This window comes from Podarcis gaigeae (assembly GCF_964106915.1).
Source record: "Podarcis gaigeae genome assembly, chromosome: 12".
In the NCBI taxonomy this organism is placed as follows: Eukaryota; Metazoa; Chordata; class Lepidosauria; order Squamata; family Lacertidae; genus Podarcis; species Podarcis gaigeae.
In genome coordinates this window covers 9,384,065-9,402,177 of record NC_139688.1, presented here as the reverse complement: position 1 = coordinate 9,402,177, position 18,113 = coordinate 9,384,065, and the positions used below count along the sequence as shown (strand labels likewise).

The following is an 18,113-nucleotide window of genomic DNA, read 5'->3' as shown; positions in this document are numbered from 1 at the left end:
GAAAATAAAGAATGCAGAGTATTTTCCAGACTGGAAAAATGCATTATACATTTACTAGCAGGACCCATCATTTGTGTGACAATAATTGCACAAAGCTGTGTTGATTCTATCACCTAGATCTAAGCACAATGATCATGGCCTGTATTTTGTTTCTCCTCCAACCTCAGAGCTACCTTTTGTCCAGTATCCAGTACTCACACACGTGTGTGTGTGTCTGTGTGTACACTGCACACTCAAGAGTGCATATAGACATTGGGATTATTGTTTTGCTGGTTATACCGCTAGCAATTCTGCTGCAGTTTCTCATGTTTCTTTTGTACTGCGTTACTTGTGTTTGGGAACGTGGCTTTTTGATCAACGTGCCACCAAGTTCGCAGCAGTGTTTATGATGTGACACAACAGCAGACTGTCGCAGGGCATGTCACCGCTCCTCAAGTACATGCATCCTTCTTCTGTTCCCCCAGGAAGAACACAGGAAAGAGCTGCATTCTGGAATCCTGCCTCCAATTCCATCCCACAATTTTCCGGGTTAATGGGGTTATTTCAGGAAGCAGTTAACTCAGAAATGTGCACTAGATTCTGCTAGATTCCAGAATTGGCTTTCTGCCATGTGAAAGATCACATAAAATGTGAACATTATTTGAGGAAGGAAATCTCATGAAAATGGAATAAAGTGCTGTCTGGATCGAGCCTTGTAGTACCCCTGTCTACTCATGTTAACATTCAATGATTACATAGAAAGCTTGTGCCATAATAAAAGGTGTCAGTCTGTTGCAGCAAAAACAAGGAACAGTCTTCTGGCACCTTAAAGACTATCACAGCTGCCTTGCTGGACACTGGCAAATGCTCACCATAAATCTCTTGCCATGAATGGATATGTCAAATGCCAAATCATTATCCAAAATTTTGGTATTGTTTAAATCCTAGATATTGTCTTCATTCTTCTGTGGGTCTGAACATCCACCCTCTTGCAAAATAAGTTTAAGCATTCTTTTTTTAAAAAAAAAACAAAAATTATTCATGTTTCCTCTATCCCTGTTGATTTATTAGACTTCCTATTTGCAATGGAGCTATATTTAACACTTCTACCATATTTGTATTGTTCACCAGGGAGGTAATCGTCTCATCTTAAAAGTCTGCCTTTGTTCACTTGCTTTTCACGTCTGACGTAAAGTGGTTTGAGTAATGACTTACCATAAAACAGCCTGATTTGGGCAATGTAACTTTGTGTGAGAATGTGGGAAGGCTAGGACGGTTCATTTGGACAACAATCACAGGGGAAATTGAGGCCATTACCTCTGACATTGAACTAATGATTTGGGAACTTTAGCCCAAGGAGGCTCTCAAATGCTCCTCTCTGCTGAGATTGTGTGCTGATAATGCCAAGGTTGCAGGTTTGATCCCCGTATGGGACAACTGCGTATTCCCCAGGGTCCCTTAAAACTCTACAATTCTATGATTATGGTTTTCCCCCCCCAAAAAAATTATTCATTTTATAACACAAATAAACAACACAAACAGAAAAACAAACAATACAAACAGATTCTTGTCTTATCCTTCTTTTTCTTAACATTGTTAGGTGAGCTTCCCCAAGTCCCCCCGTCTGATTTTCATTTTACCTCATCTTTAGCAGTTTACATATATCATAATTTTTAACCATTTTTTAAATCACACTTACTTTTACCATAATAATCTTCACATTTTATCCTTTACAAATAATACTCTTTTAAAATACACTGTCTTCTACTTCTAACCCTACAGCTTGTATCCACTTCCAAAGCTATTCTAAGATTTAAATATGAACGTATTTTTTTCAAATATTCTTTAAACTTCTTCCAATCTTCTTCCACCGTCTCTTCTCTCTGGTCTCGGAGTCTCCCAGTCAGTTCGGCAAGTTCCATATAGTCCATCATTTTCATCCCAATTCTATGATTATGAGATCGCATAAGAGCAGAAATCTTTTGCCCAATGTGGGGCTTGAACCCACAGCCCTGAGATGAAGAGAATCATGCTCTTTAAGAGTCATTGGTGGGCGGGGCCATAGGCAAAAGTGGGTGGGGCCTTGAAGGTAAAGTTTACCATTGGACAGTAAGCTATTTTTCTGCACATACACCTTCCTTCTGTGTCCAGACTAGCAAGAGGCATCATCATCAGAGTTCAAGGACAAATTCAACCCACTTGGGGTGCGAAGCAGGAGAGGTGGTCTGGGGTTGAGTGAGGTCTGGGTACAGTTTTGAGGACCAGATAGAAAAACCATGAATATCTGCATTTAGACTTTGGGCCTTGGGCACTCAAAAACTGGTTGGTTGTTTTGGATTAGCGCCCGTGTTTTTGTTGGGTACCTTAGTTGCCTTAGTTGTTTTTGTTTCCATGTTTTGAGGAACAAAAGCAGTTCACAGATAAATTTGGTCCCATGGCAAATAACCCGTTCCTTTAATATTGCACTCAAAATTGCACTTTGTGTATGTCCATAAAGGTAAAGGGACCCCTGACCATTAGGTTCAGTCGTGACCAACTCTGGGGTTGTGGCGCTCATCTCGCTTTACTGGCCGAGGGAGCTTCCGAGTCATGTGGCCAGCATGACTAAGCCGCTTCTGGCGAACCAGAGCAGCACACGGAAAGGCCGTTTACCTTTCCGCAGGAGCGGTACCTATTTATCTACTTGCACTTTGACATGCTTTCGAACTGCTAGGTTGGCAGGAGCAGGGACTGAGCAACGGGAGCTCACCCCATCGCAGGGATTCGAACCGCTGACCTGCTGATCAGCAAGTCCTAGTCTCTGTGGTTTAACCCACAGCGCCACCCACATCCCTGTGTATGTCCATAGTGACTGAGTAAAGGTGAAAAGGTAAAGGACCCCTGGATGGTTAAGTCCAGTCGCAGACGACTTGGGGGTGCGGCGCTCATCTCACTTTCAGGCCAAGGGAGCCAGCATTTGTCCACAGACACCTGCTTCTGGCGCAATGGGACACCGTGACAGAAACCAGAGCACACGGAAAAGCCGTTTACCTTCCTGCCATAGTGGTACCTATTTATCTACTTGCACTTTGATGTGCTTTAGAACTGCTAGGTTGGCAGGAGCTGGGACAGAGCAATGGGAGCTCACCTCGTCACGGGGATTCGAACCGCCAACCTTCTGATTGGCAAGCGCAAGGGTCTTGGTGGTTTAGACCACAGCGCCCCTGTCTCGCTCAAAATTGAACGAAACTATAACATAAAAAGGGACGCGGGTGGCGCTGTGGGTTAAACCACAGAGCCTAGGACTTGCTGATTAGTAGGTCGGCGGTTCGAATCCCTGCGACGGGGTGAGCTCCCATTGCTCGGTCCCTGCTTCTGCCAACCTAGCAGTTCCAAAGCACGCCAAAGTGCAAGTAGATAAATAGGTACCGCTCCGGCGGGAAGGTAAATGGTGTTTCCATGTGCTGCTCTGGTTCACCAGAAGCGGCTTAGTCATGCTGGCCACATGACCCGGAAGCTGTGCGCCGGCTCCCTCGACCTGAAAGCAAGATGAGCGCCGCAACCCCAGAGTAGGTTATGACTGGACCAAATAGTCAGGGTTCCCTTTACCTTTACCTTTATAACATAAAAAATAATAAATAATTAAAATAATGATATAAAAGGGTAAAGAGTTATGTTTTCTGTAGGTCAGAGATAGGCAAAGGTTTCTTTGCTCTCCTGGGTATTCAGGTAACATTTATGTTCTTCTTTCAAGGACACAAGACACTTCTGGTTGTGTGCCAACCCTGGTTGTGTGCCAGCGTGTGGAAAAGGTGAACGTGCCCATTTTAACCACAATAACACACTTCGCCAACACATTCCTCTTAGCTGCTTCCCAGTACTGTACGTCTAATTGCAGCCCAAAATGCAGAGGCAGCAAAAAACCTCATACGTGAACTGGCTCAAAAAAGTGTTGTGGTTTATGGGATTTGTTGTTGTTTAGTCGTTTAGTCGTGTCCGACTCTTCATGACCCCCTGGACCAGAGCACGCCAGGCCCTCCTGTCTTCCACTGCCTCCCGCAGTTTGGTCAAACTCATGCTGGTAGCTTCGAGAAGACTGTCCAACCATCTCGTCCTCTGTCGTCCCCTTCTCCTTGTGCCCTCCATCTTTCCCAATATCAGGGTCTTCTCCAGGGAGTCTTCTCTTCTCGTGAGGTGGCCAAAGTATTGGAGCCTCAGCTTCAGGATCTGTCCTTCCAGTGAGCACTCAGGGCTGATTTCCTTAAGAATGGATGCATTTGATCTTCTTGCAGTCCATGGGACTCTCAAGAGTCTCCTCCAGCACCAGAATTCAAAATCATCAATTCTTCAGCGATAAGTTTTGTCAAAAGGCAATCGCCAGTAGGTGTCGCTGAAGGATGAAGTTTCATTTCTGAGTTTTAGGTCCTTTCTCTCTGCAGCCTTCGTTGTCAAAGGAGGACAAGCATTACTCCCTTTTCTTTGGAGCAATGTCTTTTGTTCTGCAGGATTTAAATACTAACCATCTAGAATTAAGGCAGTGTGTCTTTCATTCCTTTGCATTCCCCCTCACTGCATCTTGAGGATCTTAGAGCTGAATTAGAAATGATAGACGATTATTTGTGCTCAGGCTGGTTAAGTGTGATTTTCACTGCTATTTGCAGCTCCCAAACTTTCAGGGGCGGACACACTACTTTGTTTCCAAGCAGTGCATGTCTCATATTTTCCTGCTGAAATCCATTTATACCACAAATGTTCCGGCTTCTCCTGTTTTTGCTGCACTAGAATCCAAGAGTGTCCCTCCAGACTTTTCTGCAATCTTGCAGAACAGCCAACAAAGTGGAATGAGATGTAGATGGTACACTCTTATTGCATCAGATTTTGCAGAATACATGTACAAAAAACAAACAAACCCACAGCCTAGTGGATGCCTTAGCATAAAAGACATATACAAACAAATTCCTTTTCAGCTCTTGTGCCTTTGGAGAGGTTTGACTGAAAATGTGTGCAGTGCCTAGTGGAGGGGTCAGCAAACTTTTTCAGCAGGGGGCTGGTCCACTGTCCCTCAGACCCAACCTTCCCTTTTTTTGCAGGAAATTCCCTTATTCCAGCGCCATTTCCCGCTGCTTCCCGCTGCTATCCCGGATTGTTAGATATCCCATAGACTGTCCCCGGGACAGGTGAGGCTGTTGATCCCTTATTTTCGAGGCTGCTGATCCCTTATTTTTAAATCTGAAAGTTGACAGCTATGCTTAGACCTTGTGGGAGGCCGGACTATATTTTGAAGAGAGAAAAAATGAAAGAATGCCTATGCTCCACAAATAACCCAGAGATGCATTTTAAAGAAAAGCACACATTCTACTCACGTAAAAACACCAGGCAGGCCCCACAAATAACCCAGAGATGCATTTTAAAGAAAAGCACACATTCTACTCATGTAAAAAAATGCTGATTCCCGGACCGTCCACAGGCTAGATTTAGAAGGCGATTGGGCCACATCCGCCCCCCAGGCCTTAGTTTGCCTGCCCATGGCCTAGTGAGATCTAAGAAGCGAGAGAGGAGCAGTACTCAGAAGGTAGAGTTTAAAAACCTTGTGTTAACTCCTCACCTCTTCCCACTGCCAGCAAAAGTAGCATTCATGAGCTGTGCTTAACAGGAGACATGTAGCATAGCTGTCAACTTTCAGATTTGAAAATAAGAGATCGGCAGCCTTGAAAATAAGGGATCAGCAGCCTCACCTGTCCCAGGGACAGTCTACGGGATATCTAACAATCCGGGATAGCAGCGGGAAACAGTGCTGGAATAAGGGTAAAAAGGTAAAGGTAAAGGTACCCCTGCCCGTACGGGCCAGTCTTGACAGACTCTGGGGTTGTGCGCCCATCTCACTTAAGAGGCCAGGGGCCAGCGCTGTCCGGAGACACTTCCGGGTCACGTGGCCAGCGTGACAAAGCTGCATCTGGCGAGCCAGAGCCGCACACGGAAACGCCGTTTACCTTCCCGCTGGTAAGCGGTCCCTATTTATCTACTTGCACCCGGAGGTGCTTTCGAACTGCTAGGTTGGCAGGCGCTGGGACCGAGCAGCGGGAGCGCACCCCGCTGCAGGGATTCGAACCGCCGACCTTTCGATCGGCAAGTCCTAGGCGCTGAGGCTTTAACCCACAGCGCCACCTGCGTCCCCATTAAGGGAAATTCCCAATAAGGGAATTTCCCGCAAAAAAGGGAGGGTTGACAGCTATGGACATATAGATTTGCACAAGATATTGACATTGCGGAATCCAGAATTATCTGCATGCAGAATCTGGACTTACGGGACATAGCGCACTAAAGTGCAATGTTAAAGACTGTTTAGGGGGTGTCGGGAAAGGAGTTATTACAACCGGGATCACTGCTGTCATTCGGTTGCCCCACAGAGACCCTTATTAAAGGACCAGGATTTGCATCTATATAAAACCCTAAACTTTGTAGCCCCCCCTTTTTGTGTGTCCTACAAATTGCTGCTTACACTTTTGACTCTGCCCTGCTGTATCAAAGCAACACTGAGCCAGTCCTAAACTCATTATTTAAACCAAAGAAGAGCTCTTTCTAATTAACCCAAGCACCTGACGTCCAGCTCATTTGCAGCAAATCCCCATTTGCTTCAAAATGATCTCCCCGCAGGAAATTTGGAGGTTTTCCCTTTGTAAATAGGATGGTGAATGGGGGGGGCATGTGTGCTGTGGGGGGAACCGAGTCGCGGTACGGAAAAACCATAGAAAACAATCACAAGCCGATGGGCCGCTTACGCACAATTTAGTTTATAAATGGATTTGTGTGGAAAGTGGCCGCTCTGCTCCACAGACAGCACACATAAATCTCTTATCTCAGAAGCCATATGTTCCTACTTCCTCACTGGGAGGTAAAATAAGACCCACTCTGGTTTGGAAACAAGAGGCAGAAGTGGTCAGCAGACGACAGTACTTAGAGAACACTGGTTTTAATTAAGGGGGCAAAGAGTTGGTTCCTCTATCCAACAATTTATTTATTTTTTACAAGGAGAAAGAGGAGAGTTGGGGGGGGGGGGAGAAACAGTTGGAAAAACAGCCAAGGGAAAGCTACCCACCACTGAAACTGTGAGATTAAATATAGTTATCCATGAAATTTACCTAGTAACTACATACTCTCCAACATTTCTCTGAGGAAAATAGGGATGGCCTATTCCATCATAATGGGACGCAGGTGGCGCTGTGGGTTAAACCACAGAACCTAGGACTTGCCAATCAGAAGGTCAGTGGTTCAAAGTGCAAGTAGATAAATAGGTACCACTCCAGAGGGAAGGTAAACAGCATTTCTATTTGCTGCTCTGGTTCACCAGAAGCGGCTTAGTCATGCTGGCCACATGACCCAGAAGCTGTACGCCGGCTCCCTCGGCCAATAAAGTGAGATGAGCGCCACAACCCCAGAGTCGGCCACGACTGGACCTAATGGTCAGGGGTCCTTTTACCTTTACTTTATTCCATCATAATGGGACGTGAGTGGCACTGTGGGTTAAACCACAGAGCCTAGGCCTTGCCGATCAGAAGGTTGGTGGTTTGAATCCCCGTTCAGGGTGAGCTCCCGTTGCTCGGTCCCTGCTCCTGCCAACCTAGCAGTTCGAAAACACACCAAAATGTGCAAGTAGATAGTGGGAGTTGATGACGGTGTGGATTTGCCAAGTGTGCCTTCATCTTAGCATGTTTCTCCCTTGTGTCCTGAGTTCGAGTGTCTTCAAAGCCCATGACACCTTTGGTACGTTCTTTACAGAACTTAAGCTTAATGGTTGCCATTTTAATTGGATTTTAATTAATTTTTATAATGAAATGTTTTTAGAATGTTACACTATTTTATTGTTGTTAGCCGCCCTGAGCCTGGCTTCGGCTGGGGAGGGCGGGATATAAATAAAATTTATTATTATTATTATTATTATTATTATTATTATTATTATTATTATTGGCTGTTCTCCAACTGGAGCGCTCACAGGGAGGCCAGTGTTTCCCAGTTGTCTGTGTTTATACTAAAAAGAATTAGATTTGCCTTGAGACAGTCTTTAAACCTCTTTTGTTGGCCACCAGCATTACGCTTTCCATTTTTAAGTTTGGAATAGAGTAGTTGCTTTGGAAGACGACAGTCAGACATCCGCACAACACGTCCAGTCCAACGAAGTTGATGTTGAAGAATCATTGCTTCAACACTAGTGATCCCTGCTTCTTCCAGTATACTGATATTAGTTTGCCTGTCTTCCCAAGTGATGTGTAAAATTTTTCAGAGACATTGTTGTTGCAATCTTTTGAGGAGCTGTAGATAACGTTTATAAGTGGTCCATGGTTTGTTTTTGATTTTAAATAATTTTTATTAATTTTCTTTTCTCAAAACAAATATCCAACATTATTGTTAAAAGATACATTTTCCAATTTCCCCCCTCCCTGTTGACTTCCCTCAACTACCATTTCTGGTTTATTACCTCAGATGATACATTCTGCTGCTTATATACAATATTATGCTATCACATTGTTATACAGTCATACCTCATGTTACGTTTGCTTCATGTTACGTTTTTTCAGGTTGCGTCCCGTGGTGACCCGGAAGTACCGGAAAGGGTTACTTCTGGGTTTCGCCACTTGCGCATGCGCAGACGCACAAAATGACGTCACGCGCATGCGCAGATGCAGCGAATCGCGACCTGCGCGTGCTCAGATGCGGGTTGCACTCTTTTCAGGTTGCGAACGGGCCTCTGGAACGGATCCCGTTCGCAACCAGAGGTACCACTGTACTTCTTGTTCTCTATAAGTGGTCCATGTTAATAATAATAGATTTTGCTAAGCCCCAGTAATATGGCCCAATGCTGCCACCCCCCACCCCCCGCAGAGGCAGGAGGGGACCAAAAGCTTCTGGCAACCCAGCTGTGTGTTACAGCATTGTTGCTCCTTCCCAAAAGGCCAGGTGGAGCATGGCAGAGTGTATTGTGGCCAACCACCAGTTGTCTCCATATACGTGGCATTCGCACCACTAAACGCTGACCCCAAACAAGACCGGAAAAGCCATTCTAAAGGAGCTGCTGGAAAGGAAACGCGAGCTGTGCTTCCTCTAAGGCCAGAGGCACCGGGAGGGGAGGGGCCTCTGGGAGCAAGGATCTTCCTGGACCCTTGTCTGAATTTTCAAGCAGCGAAATCTCAGTATGAAAGAATAAGTCCCAAGTCCCACCACCGCGGCTGTGCAATATTTGGCCAGATGCAACTGACAGGAACAGGAACCTTGCTGGGCTGAGACAGACACTTCCTGCAGAAAAGAAAAGCCTTTGCATTAAAGGCACAGGATCCTATATCTGTAATGGCCAGCACACCAAAAACTACAGCAGCCTGTTCTGTACCCTCCCTGCCCTGTGGCTGTAACAGTCGTGTGAGCTGCAAAATTAAGCGATAATGCTTATTTCCAGGTTGTGAAAAGCTGTGATCAAAGGAATAATTTGGAAGAGCTCGAAAGAAACTGTTCCGACTCTGTACGTAGTGTAATGTTATAACATAGTTCTGATTTCCCCTGTGAATGGTCTGCGTGTCCATACTTTTGTAAACTTATTAAAGGTTACAAATCTTAAAGCAATATTCCCCCCCCCACACCAATTTCAGCAATATTCTACTTTCGTTGAGAAGACAAACAAGAGGTTTTGTTTCACACGATCAGATGCTCTTAAGCTTGGGCCTCCCAAAAGTCTCCTACTTTTGAGTAGCCATGCAGAGATAATAATAATAATAATAATAATAATAATAATAATAATAATAATAATAATAATTTATTTATACCCCGCCCGGCTGGATGGGTCTCCCCAGCCACCCTGGGCAGCTTCCAACAAAGTATAAAAATTACAGTGGTCTGTTAAACATTAAAAGCTTCCCTAAACAGGGCTGCCTTCAGATGTCTTCTGAAAGTCTGATAGTTGTTCTTCTCTTTGACATCTGGCCGGAGGGCGTTCCACAGGGCAGGCGCCACCACCAAGAAGGCCCTCTGCCTGGTTCCCTGTAACTTGGCTTCTTGCAGTGAGGGAACCACCAGAAGGCCCTCGTGCTGGACCTCAGTTTCCGGGCAGAACAATGGGGGTGGAGACTCGCCTTCTAGTATAAGAAAAGCCCTGCTGAATCCTGTTTTCACAGCGGCCAACCAGATACCTTTGCAAAGTCTGCAAGCAGCACCTGAGTACAGCAGGACTCTCACCTGCGTCTTCCAGCAACTGGAATTCAGAATACAGTAATTACCTCCTCCCACCTTGGTTGGAACAGTCCAGCTATCACGGTTAGCAGCTAGCGATAGCCTTTAAACCCCACAAATGTGTCTAAGCCTCTTTCACTGTCTCTTAGTGAAAGCCATCTAACTCCACTTTCAATCCTGATTAACTCACCTACATTCGCAGCATTTAGGAGAGCCAGTGTGGAGAAGTGTTGAGCGAGGAGACCACCATTCCCAATCCTCACTAGGCCGGAACAACCTCACAGGGTTGTTGTGGAGGACAAAACCGGGAGCAGGAGAATGGTGTGTGCTGCCGCCTTGAGGTCCTTGGAGGAAAAAAGCCGGGACACAAATGCAAATAAATAAATAAGATTTGGATTAGCTATGATTATTGATGTTTAAATGGGACATGGGTGGTACTGTGGGTTAAATCACAGAGCCTAGGACTTGCCGATCAGAAGGTCGGCGGTTCGAATCCCCGCGATGGGGTGAGCTCCCGTTGCTCGGTCCCTGCTCCTGCCAACCTAGCAGTTCAAAAGCATGTCAAAGTGAAAGTAGATAAATAGGTACCGCTCCGGCGGGAAGGTAAACGGCGTTTCCATGTGCTGCTCTGGTTCACCAGAAGCGGCTTAGTCATGCTGGCCACAGGACCCGGAAGCTGTACGCCAGCTCCCTCGGTCAATAAAGCGAGATGAGCGCCGCAACCCCAGAGTCAGTCACGACGGGACCTAATGGTCAGGGGTCCCTTTACCTTTACCTTTTATTGTTGTTTAAAGCATACATTGCACAAAAAAGGTTCCTAAATGACCCTTGTGGTCCCTTCCAGCTCTACAAATATAGGATTCTATGATATCTGCATTGGCTCCTGGTACATTTCTGAGCACCATTCAAAGTATTGGTGCTGACGTTTAAAGCCCTAAACAGCTTCTTGGCGTCTCCATCCCTATCGCTCACCACAGACACTGAGGTCCAGCTCCGAGGGCCTTCTGGCAGTTCCCTCCCTGTGAGAAGTGAGGTTACAGGGAACCAGGCAGAGGGCCTTCTCAGTGGTGGAACGCCCTCCCATCAGATGTCAAGGAAATAAACAACTATCTGGCTTTTAGAAGACATCTGAAGGCAGCCCTGATTAGGGAAGTTTTTAATGACTGATGTTTTAATGTATTTTTAATCTTTTGTTGGAAGCCATCCAGAGTGGTTGCGTCAGATGGGCAGGGTATAAATAAATTTATTATTATTATTATTATTATTATTATTATTATTATTATTATCTGAAGGCAGCCCTATTTAGGGAAGCTTTTAATGCTTGATGACAATTACAGTATGTTTATTGATTTATATTTTATCTTTTCCCTTTTCCCTCTGTATTATGTTGTAATCCGCCCAGAAGCTGGGGCAATCCAGGCAGACGGTGTAGTAGTAAATAATAAAATGATGATGGTGATGATGATTGAAATAATAATAAAAATATCTATGTTTCATTTTTTTATTTTTATTAACACAAACAAAACAAAACAAAATTAATACACAAATGTTCAACAATTCTATATACACTTATTTTCCAAAGCTTTCAAGCACGGACTTCCCTCCTTCCCTTCAACAGGTTTTCTTATTAATCTTTCATTTATCACAGATTATCTACAGCTTTTAGAGGGGTACCTTAACAGACGAAACCTGGTCATAAATATAAGCACCAATTCTGTGAATTGGCCATATTTTTACTGTTATTTGTAGCACAATACTGCTTATAATGTCGTACTTCTTTTATAAATTGCTTTCTGGTCATTGACCGTATTAAAGATATTAATTAAAGAGGGGTGCCCAAAAAGAGAATCCGGCCAGCCCTGAGCGGGAACCACCTGAGCAGCGACATCTCCCTCCGGAGAGCTTGCAAAAAGAAAGAAGAAGAGGTGGGAAAGGGTCCAGCGCCGGGATCCGAAAAGCGCCGACCCCGCAGAAGCCTTCCCGGGCTCCTATTGGCTGCGGGCGCCTTTGCCGTCATCTCTTCCTGTAGCTTTTGTCCCCGAGCCCTTTGCCGAGAGCTGCGCTCTGCAGCTGTGCAGGACGAACCCGAGAGAACGAAAAGTTTCCAGGCGCTTGGCTATTAAATCCTCGCATCTTTTCTGTTTTGGTTTTTGTTTTGCACCCACCCGGGCTTGATCCAGGGGGGCCTATTGAACCCCTCCACCTTCTCCTCCGTGATTCCTTTTCTTTTCTTTGCGTGTAAGCAGGAAACTTGTTGCGGCGGAGTTTTTCCTCCCCTTTCCGCGAAGAGGTGCGCACGGACGGATTGCATCAGGAGTTTGCAGCTGGGGAAAGCACTCAAATTCTGGACTCCCTTCTTTTCCTGGGGTGGGGTGTTCAGCTGCCGTGGACCTCTGACGGGGCTTGGAGGCGAAAGAAGTCGCGATCCGGCGCCCCCTCCCTCCCCATCCTGGCGTACGGAGTGGGGCCCCCCCATCTCAGCCAATTTTCCTCCGCCTCCTCTCCAAGTTTGGCATCGGGGGGAAAGGCATCGGATATGGAGCCCACGGAAGCGAGGACGACCTCATAAGAATTTCCCTCGACTTCTTGCAAAAACGAAAAAAGGCAAGATTTATTTTATTTATTGCAGCTTTTCATGGAGGGGTAGGGGCTTAATATCTTTCCTATGCCACCCATTTCACAATCTGCATTGATGGAGGGGTGCTTGGTTTCGGTTGTGTGTGTGTTTTTTTTGCGGGGGGGGGGTGGACTTTATTTTATTTTATTTTTAGTGCTGCGGGATCGAGCGAAGTTTGTTGGGACTCCACCTTCTGCTGCTTCTGAAAACTTTTTTTCTCCTCTCCGCGTCTCGCGTTTCCTGTTTCGTGTTGTTGGCTCCGAAGACTCTAGTACAAGCGTCGTCTTCTTAACGCGCGCCGCTCCGAAAAAAGCTTGCCAGATATTCCGCGATCAGTCACCCAGCCCTCCCCTGGTTCACCATAATCCAGTGACCTTTTGGGTTATGAAATCCTTAGTCAGTGATGGTGGCGGAGATCGAGTCGGAGAGCTGCAAAACTTCGGGATTAACTATAGCGATCGGTGGCACAAGCTTCCCAAGTCCTGTCTAAAACTCTACAAAGGTTGCATCCATGATTTTTTTTCATCCTATGAAAGCAGGATTTTAAAATATGAGTAACTTTGTTTGCTCTGGTACCTCTTAGTCCCTTTCCAGAAGTTCCAGGTTCAGTTCTGAAAATTCTGATGAAATATATATTTTTTAAGTGGGTGCTCATGTGCATGTACAGAGTGCTTTTCACTTAGCACAGAGTAATCTCAAAAAGTGTTCTAAAGTTGGGGGAAAGTTCTGGCTTGGACCAGACCACTTTTTTTTTTTTACATTTTAAACCTGCATTTATATATGTGTGTGTATGTTATTGTCTGTTATATTTACTGAAGGTTTCTCTTTTGGGCGTTGTGCGAAGTAACTTTAGTTAATCTGCATACACAGCAGTATGTAAGAGAGACTTTGGGGCTGAACCGTTTCCTGCAAACCAAACTGACGTGCTTCCAAGGAGTTCATATATTTATTTTTATATATACCACTTTAGTTGTGTTAAAAGTGATTTCCTGCAGAGTTTGGCATTGCTGCGGCAGGTGTTGCTTTTGCAGCTGGGAACCAGTCCAGGAAATTAGTTATGAGTAGGAGCCTCTGAACCTGAATGCTGGAGTCCAGCCCTGTGACTGGGGAGTAATAAAAAAGAGTGTTTCTCTTGCCCATGTGCAGAATTCTTTTCCCAACTCCTGCACAGACCTGGATTTAAAACAAAGACTGCAAGTCAATTTTGGACACGCTTGTGAGCCTTGGCATATAATAGCCCAGCCCAGCCAACAACAATTTTGTGAATAATCTGTGGGTGTCAACCTGACAACCAACACTGGGATGATGGAAATAAGGGGTGTGGCGCTCAACTCACACCCCTCACTCTTTATATAGAGTATAGCACTTGTTTCAAAACCACTCCCCACTCTTGTGCACTGATTATCTACAAATCCCATCTCCTGCACAGATTTGGGAAATTCGGAATGAGAAAAACCTGGCTTTGAATTTGCTGAGGGTTTATTTGTTTGTTTTCTTGCCGTTTCCCACGGATTTATTTATTATGGGATGCCTCCTCCTCCTCCTGCTTTCCTCCCCACCCTCCACCCTGCTCTTGTTCTTAACATAACTGGAGGAAAAGAAGTCAAAGCAATTAGATAATCTGAACAGCAGTAAAGACTTCAGACTCCATTATTAGTTCAGCTGGAGGCAGCTTCCGGGTAATTTAACACACGTTTGATTGCTTTGTGGCGTATCAAGGATACCTTTTAAAGCGACAAAATAAGCGAAGGCCGTCAAGGAGGGGCAGGGAAATTGTGTTCTCTGGCCCCTTCGCTTTTCAGTTCATGATATGTAAGTATTGGCTGGAGAGTCTTAATCTGCTTTTTTAATGAAGGAGGTGGGGAGGGAGTAGCAGTGTTTGGTGGTAGTTATTCTGGATTAAATGGGACGCGGGTGGCGCTGTGGGTAAAACCCCAGTGCCTAGGGCTTGCCGATCGCATGGTCGGCAGTTCGAATCCCCGCGGTGGGGTGAGCTCCCGTCTTTCGGTCCCAGCTCCCAGCTCCCTAGCAGTTCGAAAGCACCCCTAAGTGCAAGTAGATAAATAGGTACCGCTTTATAGCGGGAAGGTAAACGGCGTTTCCGTGTGCTGCGCTGGTGCCGGCTCACCAGAGCAGCTTCGTCACGCTGGCCACGTGACCTGGAAGTGTCTCCGGACAGCGCTGGCCCCCGGCCTCTTAAGTGAGATGGGCGCACAACCCTAGAGTCGGACACGACTGGCCCGTATGGGCAGGGGTACCTTTATTCTGCATTAATGGGGAAGGAACAAATGAGGACCAGAATTAGCTCCATTTCCCCCATTTTTCTAAGACTAAAAGTGACAACGCTACAATATATGGGAGCGAAACTACCTAGAAACTGCAACAGGGGAGAGTATTATTGTGGCCGGATCCTGCCTGCGAGTTTCTCAAGGGCATCTATTGGGTTGGCCACTGTGAGAACAGGATGCTGGACTTGAAGAGCCATTGGCTTGATCCAGGAGACAGACTCTCCTTACATTCCTAGAAGGTACATCAATAAGTCCCTCCCTTTTTAAAGGGCAGAACGTAAGAAGAGGCTACTGGATCAGACCAGTGGCGGTGGCCCATGCAGTCCAACATCATGTTCCCAAAAGGGCCAACCGGATTTTATTTATTACCAGTAGTTTGTTTATTTATTGAATTTATATACCGCCCTATACCTGGGGGTCTCAGGGCGGTTCGCAGAATATAATCAAGATACAAAACCAGATGTTTGCAAACATATCTGAGAATAGTGGTTGACTCATTCATTCATTTATTGCATTGGACTAAAATCCATTACAAGTGCAGAGAATAGTGCAGGGAGTTCTTTTTGAATTTATTTATTTTTTAAGAAAAACACACCATGATCCCTTGTGGGCATAGGAGAGGAAAGAAAATAGCTGGAACGGCTACATTTTATTTATTTATGCTGCGAACTACCCTCAGATCTAGGATAGGGCGGCATGCAAATGAAATGATAAGAATTAAGAATAGTATTGATTTACCGTAATTAAATTCGTACGCCTCCCTTCACCCAAAGATCACAGGGCAGTTTGCAGCACAAAACAGAACATTCTCTTAGAGTATGGATAGTTGGATTGAAGGTGGACATTCTGTGACATCACAGCAGCTCAGCAAATGGCTGAGGGTATAATAATAATAATAATAATAATAATAATAATAATAATAATAATAATTTATACCCCGCCCATCTGGCCGGGTTTCCCCAGCCACTGTGGGCAGCTTCCAACAGAATATTAAAATACAAAAACCTATTAAACATTAAAAGCTTCCCTGAACAGGGCTGCCTTCAGATGTCTTCTAAAAGGTATGGCAGTCAGGTAGCCATTGCTTGGTTTATATTTATTTGTTGCCACCTTCCTCTAATCGAGGTGGGGGTGCTGGGCTTCGCAGGTAATATCTTACTCAGTTCCTGACACACGAAATCTCCATACACAATATGAAAAGAGCATTTTAAAACCTTGGATTCTCAGTGCTACAAAAACATACACTCCTCCAGTTCTGCGTCAGAACTTGTTTCAGGAGAAAAGAGCTTTTGTGGGGCACTAGAGAAGAATCCTGCTGGAATCCTGGTACCAGCCCTGTAACAGGAATTGGTTTCATGCTGCAACAGAGGATGGAAACTTCTGCTGGCTACCACGTTGCTTTGATTCTGTTGAACGGATTTCCAGTTTCACCCTTTTGGTTCATCTCAGTTCAACAGAGATTCTAGGCTACCCTATCCCCATCCCACCTGCTTTCTAAAAACTGTATTTATAAGTCACCTAAAAAAATAGCCAGATATAATACAATCCCTAGAGTGTTAAGTCTACAACACAGCACTGAAATGGTCAATGTAAACCCGGGTGTGTGTGTGAAAACCATGCCAACAACATTGGATCACAACCTCAAACAGCTGAAAGGATCAGAACTAAAAGATTGGTGAGAATAAACAGGTCTATATGGCTCTTGTGGGATGGGGGTGGCACTATGGGTTAAACCACAGAGCCTAGGGCTTGCCGATCAGAAGGTCGGCGGTTCGAATCCCCGTGACGGGGTGAGCTCCCATTGCTCAGTCCCTGCTCCTGCCAACCTAGCAGTTCGAAAGCCCATCAAAGTGCAAGTAGATAAATAGGTACCGCTCCAGCGGGAAGGTAAATGGCATTTCCATGTGCTGCTCTGGTTCGCCACAAGCGGCTTAGTCATGCTGGTCACATGACCTGGAAGCTGTTCACCGGCTCCCTCGGCCAATAAAGCGAGATGAGTGCCGCAACCCCAGAGTCGGTCACGAATGGACCTAATAGTCAGGGGTCCCTTTACCTTTATGTGGCTGGTGTGTGTGTGGGGGGTGACATTTAATTAAGCACCAGGAAGGCCTCCCTGGGGAAGTCATTCCGCAAGCAAAGGGGCCACCACCGGGAAGGCCCTTTCTGGTTACAAAATTATTCATGGCCTGGAGAAAGTTGGGTAGAGAAGACTTTCTGGATCTGAGGGACATCTCATGAAGGGGAATGCTGGAAGGTTCAGGACAGAAAAAAGAAAGGGGCTTCTTCATGAAGCACATAGGTAGACTGTGGAACTCCCTGCCACAGGAGACAGTGATGGGCCACCAACTTGGATGGCTTTAAAAGAGGACTGGACAAGTTCACGGAGGGGAAGACTATCAATGGCTGCTGATGACCAGTTGCCGGAAGCCACTGGGCTGAGTGGGAGTGCTCTTGTTTCTGTTTGGGGCATCTGGGTGGCTGCTGTAAGAACAGGATGTTGGACTAGAATTGGCCTCATCCTGCAGGCTCCGCTTTGTTTTCTTGAGTTGCCATGTGCTATTTCTCAGCTTTTGGGGTGTCCATGTGGGAGCTGGAGCAAGCGAGCTCCATGTCTTGGAGGTCAATAGGAGCTGTTACTTTGCATGGGTCCAGAAGAGACTGCCAGGCCCTGACCTGTCCCCAAACTCTTCCTTTGTCAAAAGACCCAGAGTGATCACAGATCCAGGAGATCCTGGGGGAACAGATGGTGCCCCCAACTCTGGCACTAAGGATGGTTTGCATCCGAATGAAGACCTCATCAAGCCCGTTGCCATGGAAGGACCCATGGAGAGGGGATCTATGACTCACCTGTGGCAGGAAAAATCCCTCCCAGCTTTGAATGTAGAAGCCACAGAGGCCAAAGTCAATTGGCCACATCATGGAGGAACGTGTGTCTTGAAGCCCAAGGGGGACAGAGCGACTCATGAGTAAAGGATTCCTTGGGAGGAAGGGACTCAATGAAAGCAGAATTAAGTGCTTGCAGCTGTTTTGGGGTGGGG

At 45.8% G+C, this 18,113-nt stretch overlaps 1 protein-coding gene across 1 annotated transcript in view; it reads left to right on the top strand.

The window, feature by feature from the left end:
* Nucleotides 1–12,190: 12,190 nt before the first annotated feature.
* The window catches only part of LOC310827742 (mitogen-activated protein kinase kinase kinase 3-like), a 115,170-nt gene continuing 109,247 nt past the window's right edge, over nucleotides 12,191–18,113 (top strand). Inside the window, exon 1 of the mRNA XM_083704134.1 lies at nucleotides 12,191–12,774. The gene's annotated coding sequence lies outside the window, so the exon portion shown is untranslated. The remainder of the gene's footprint in view (nucleotides 12,775–18,113) is intronic.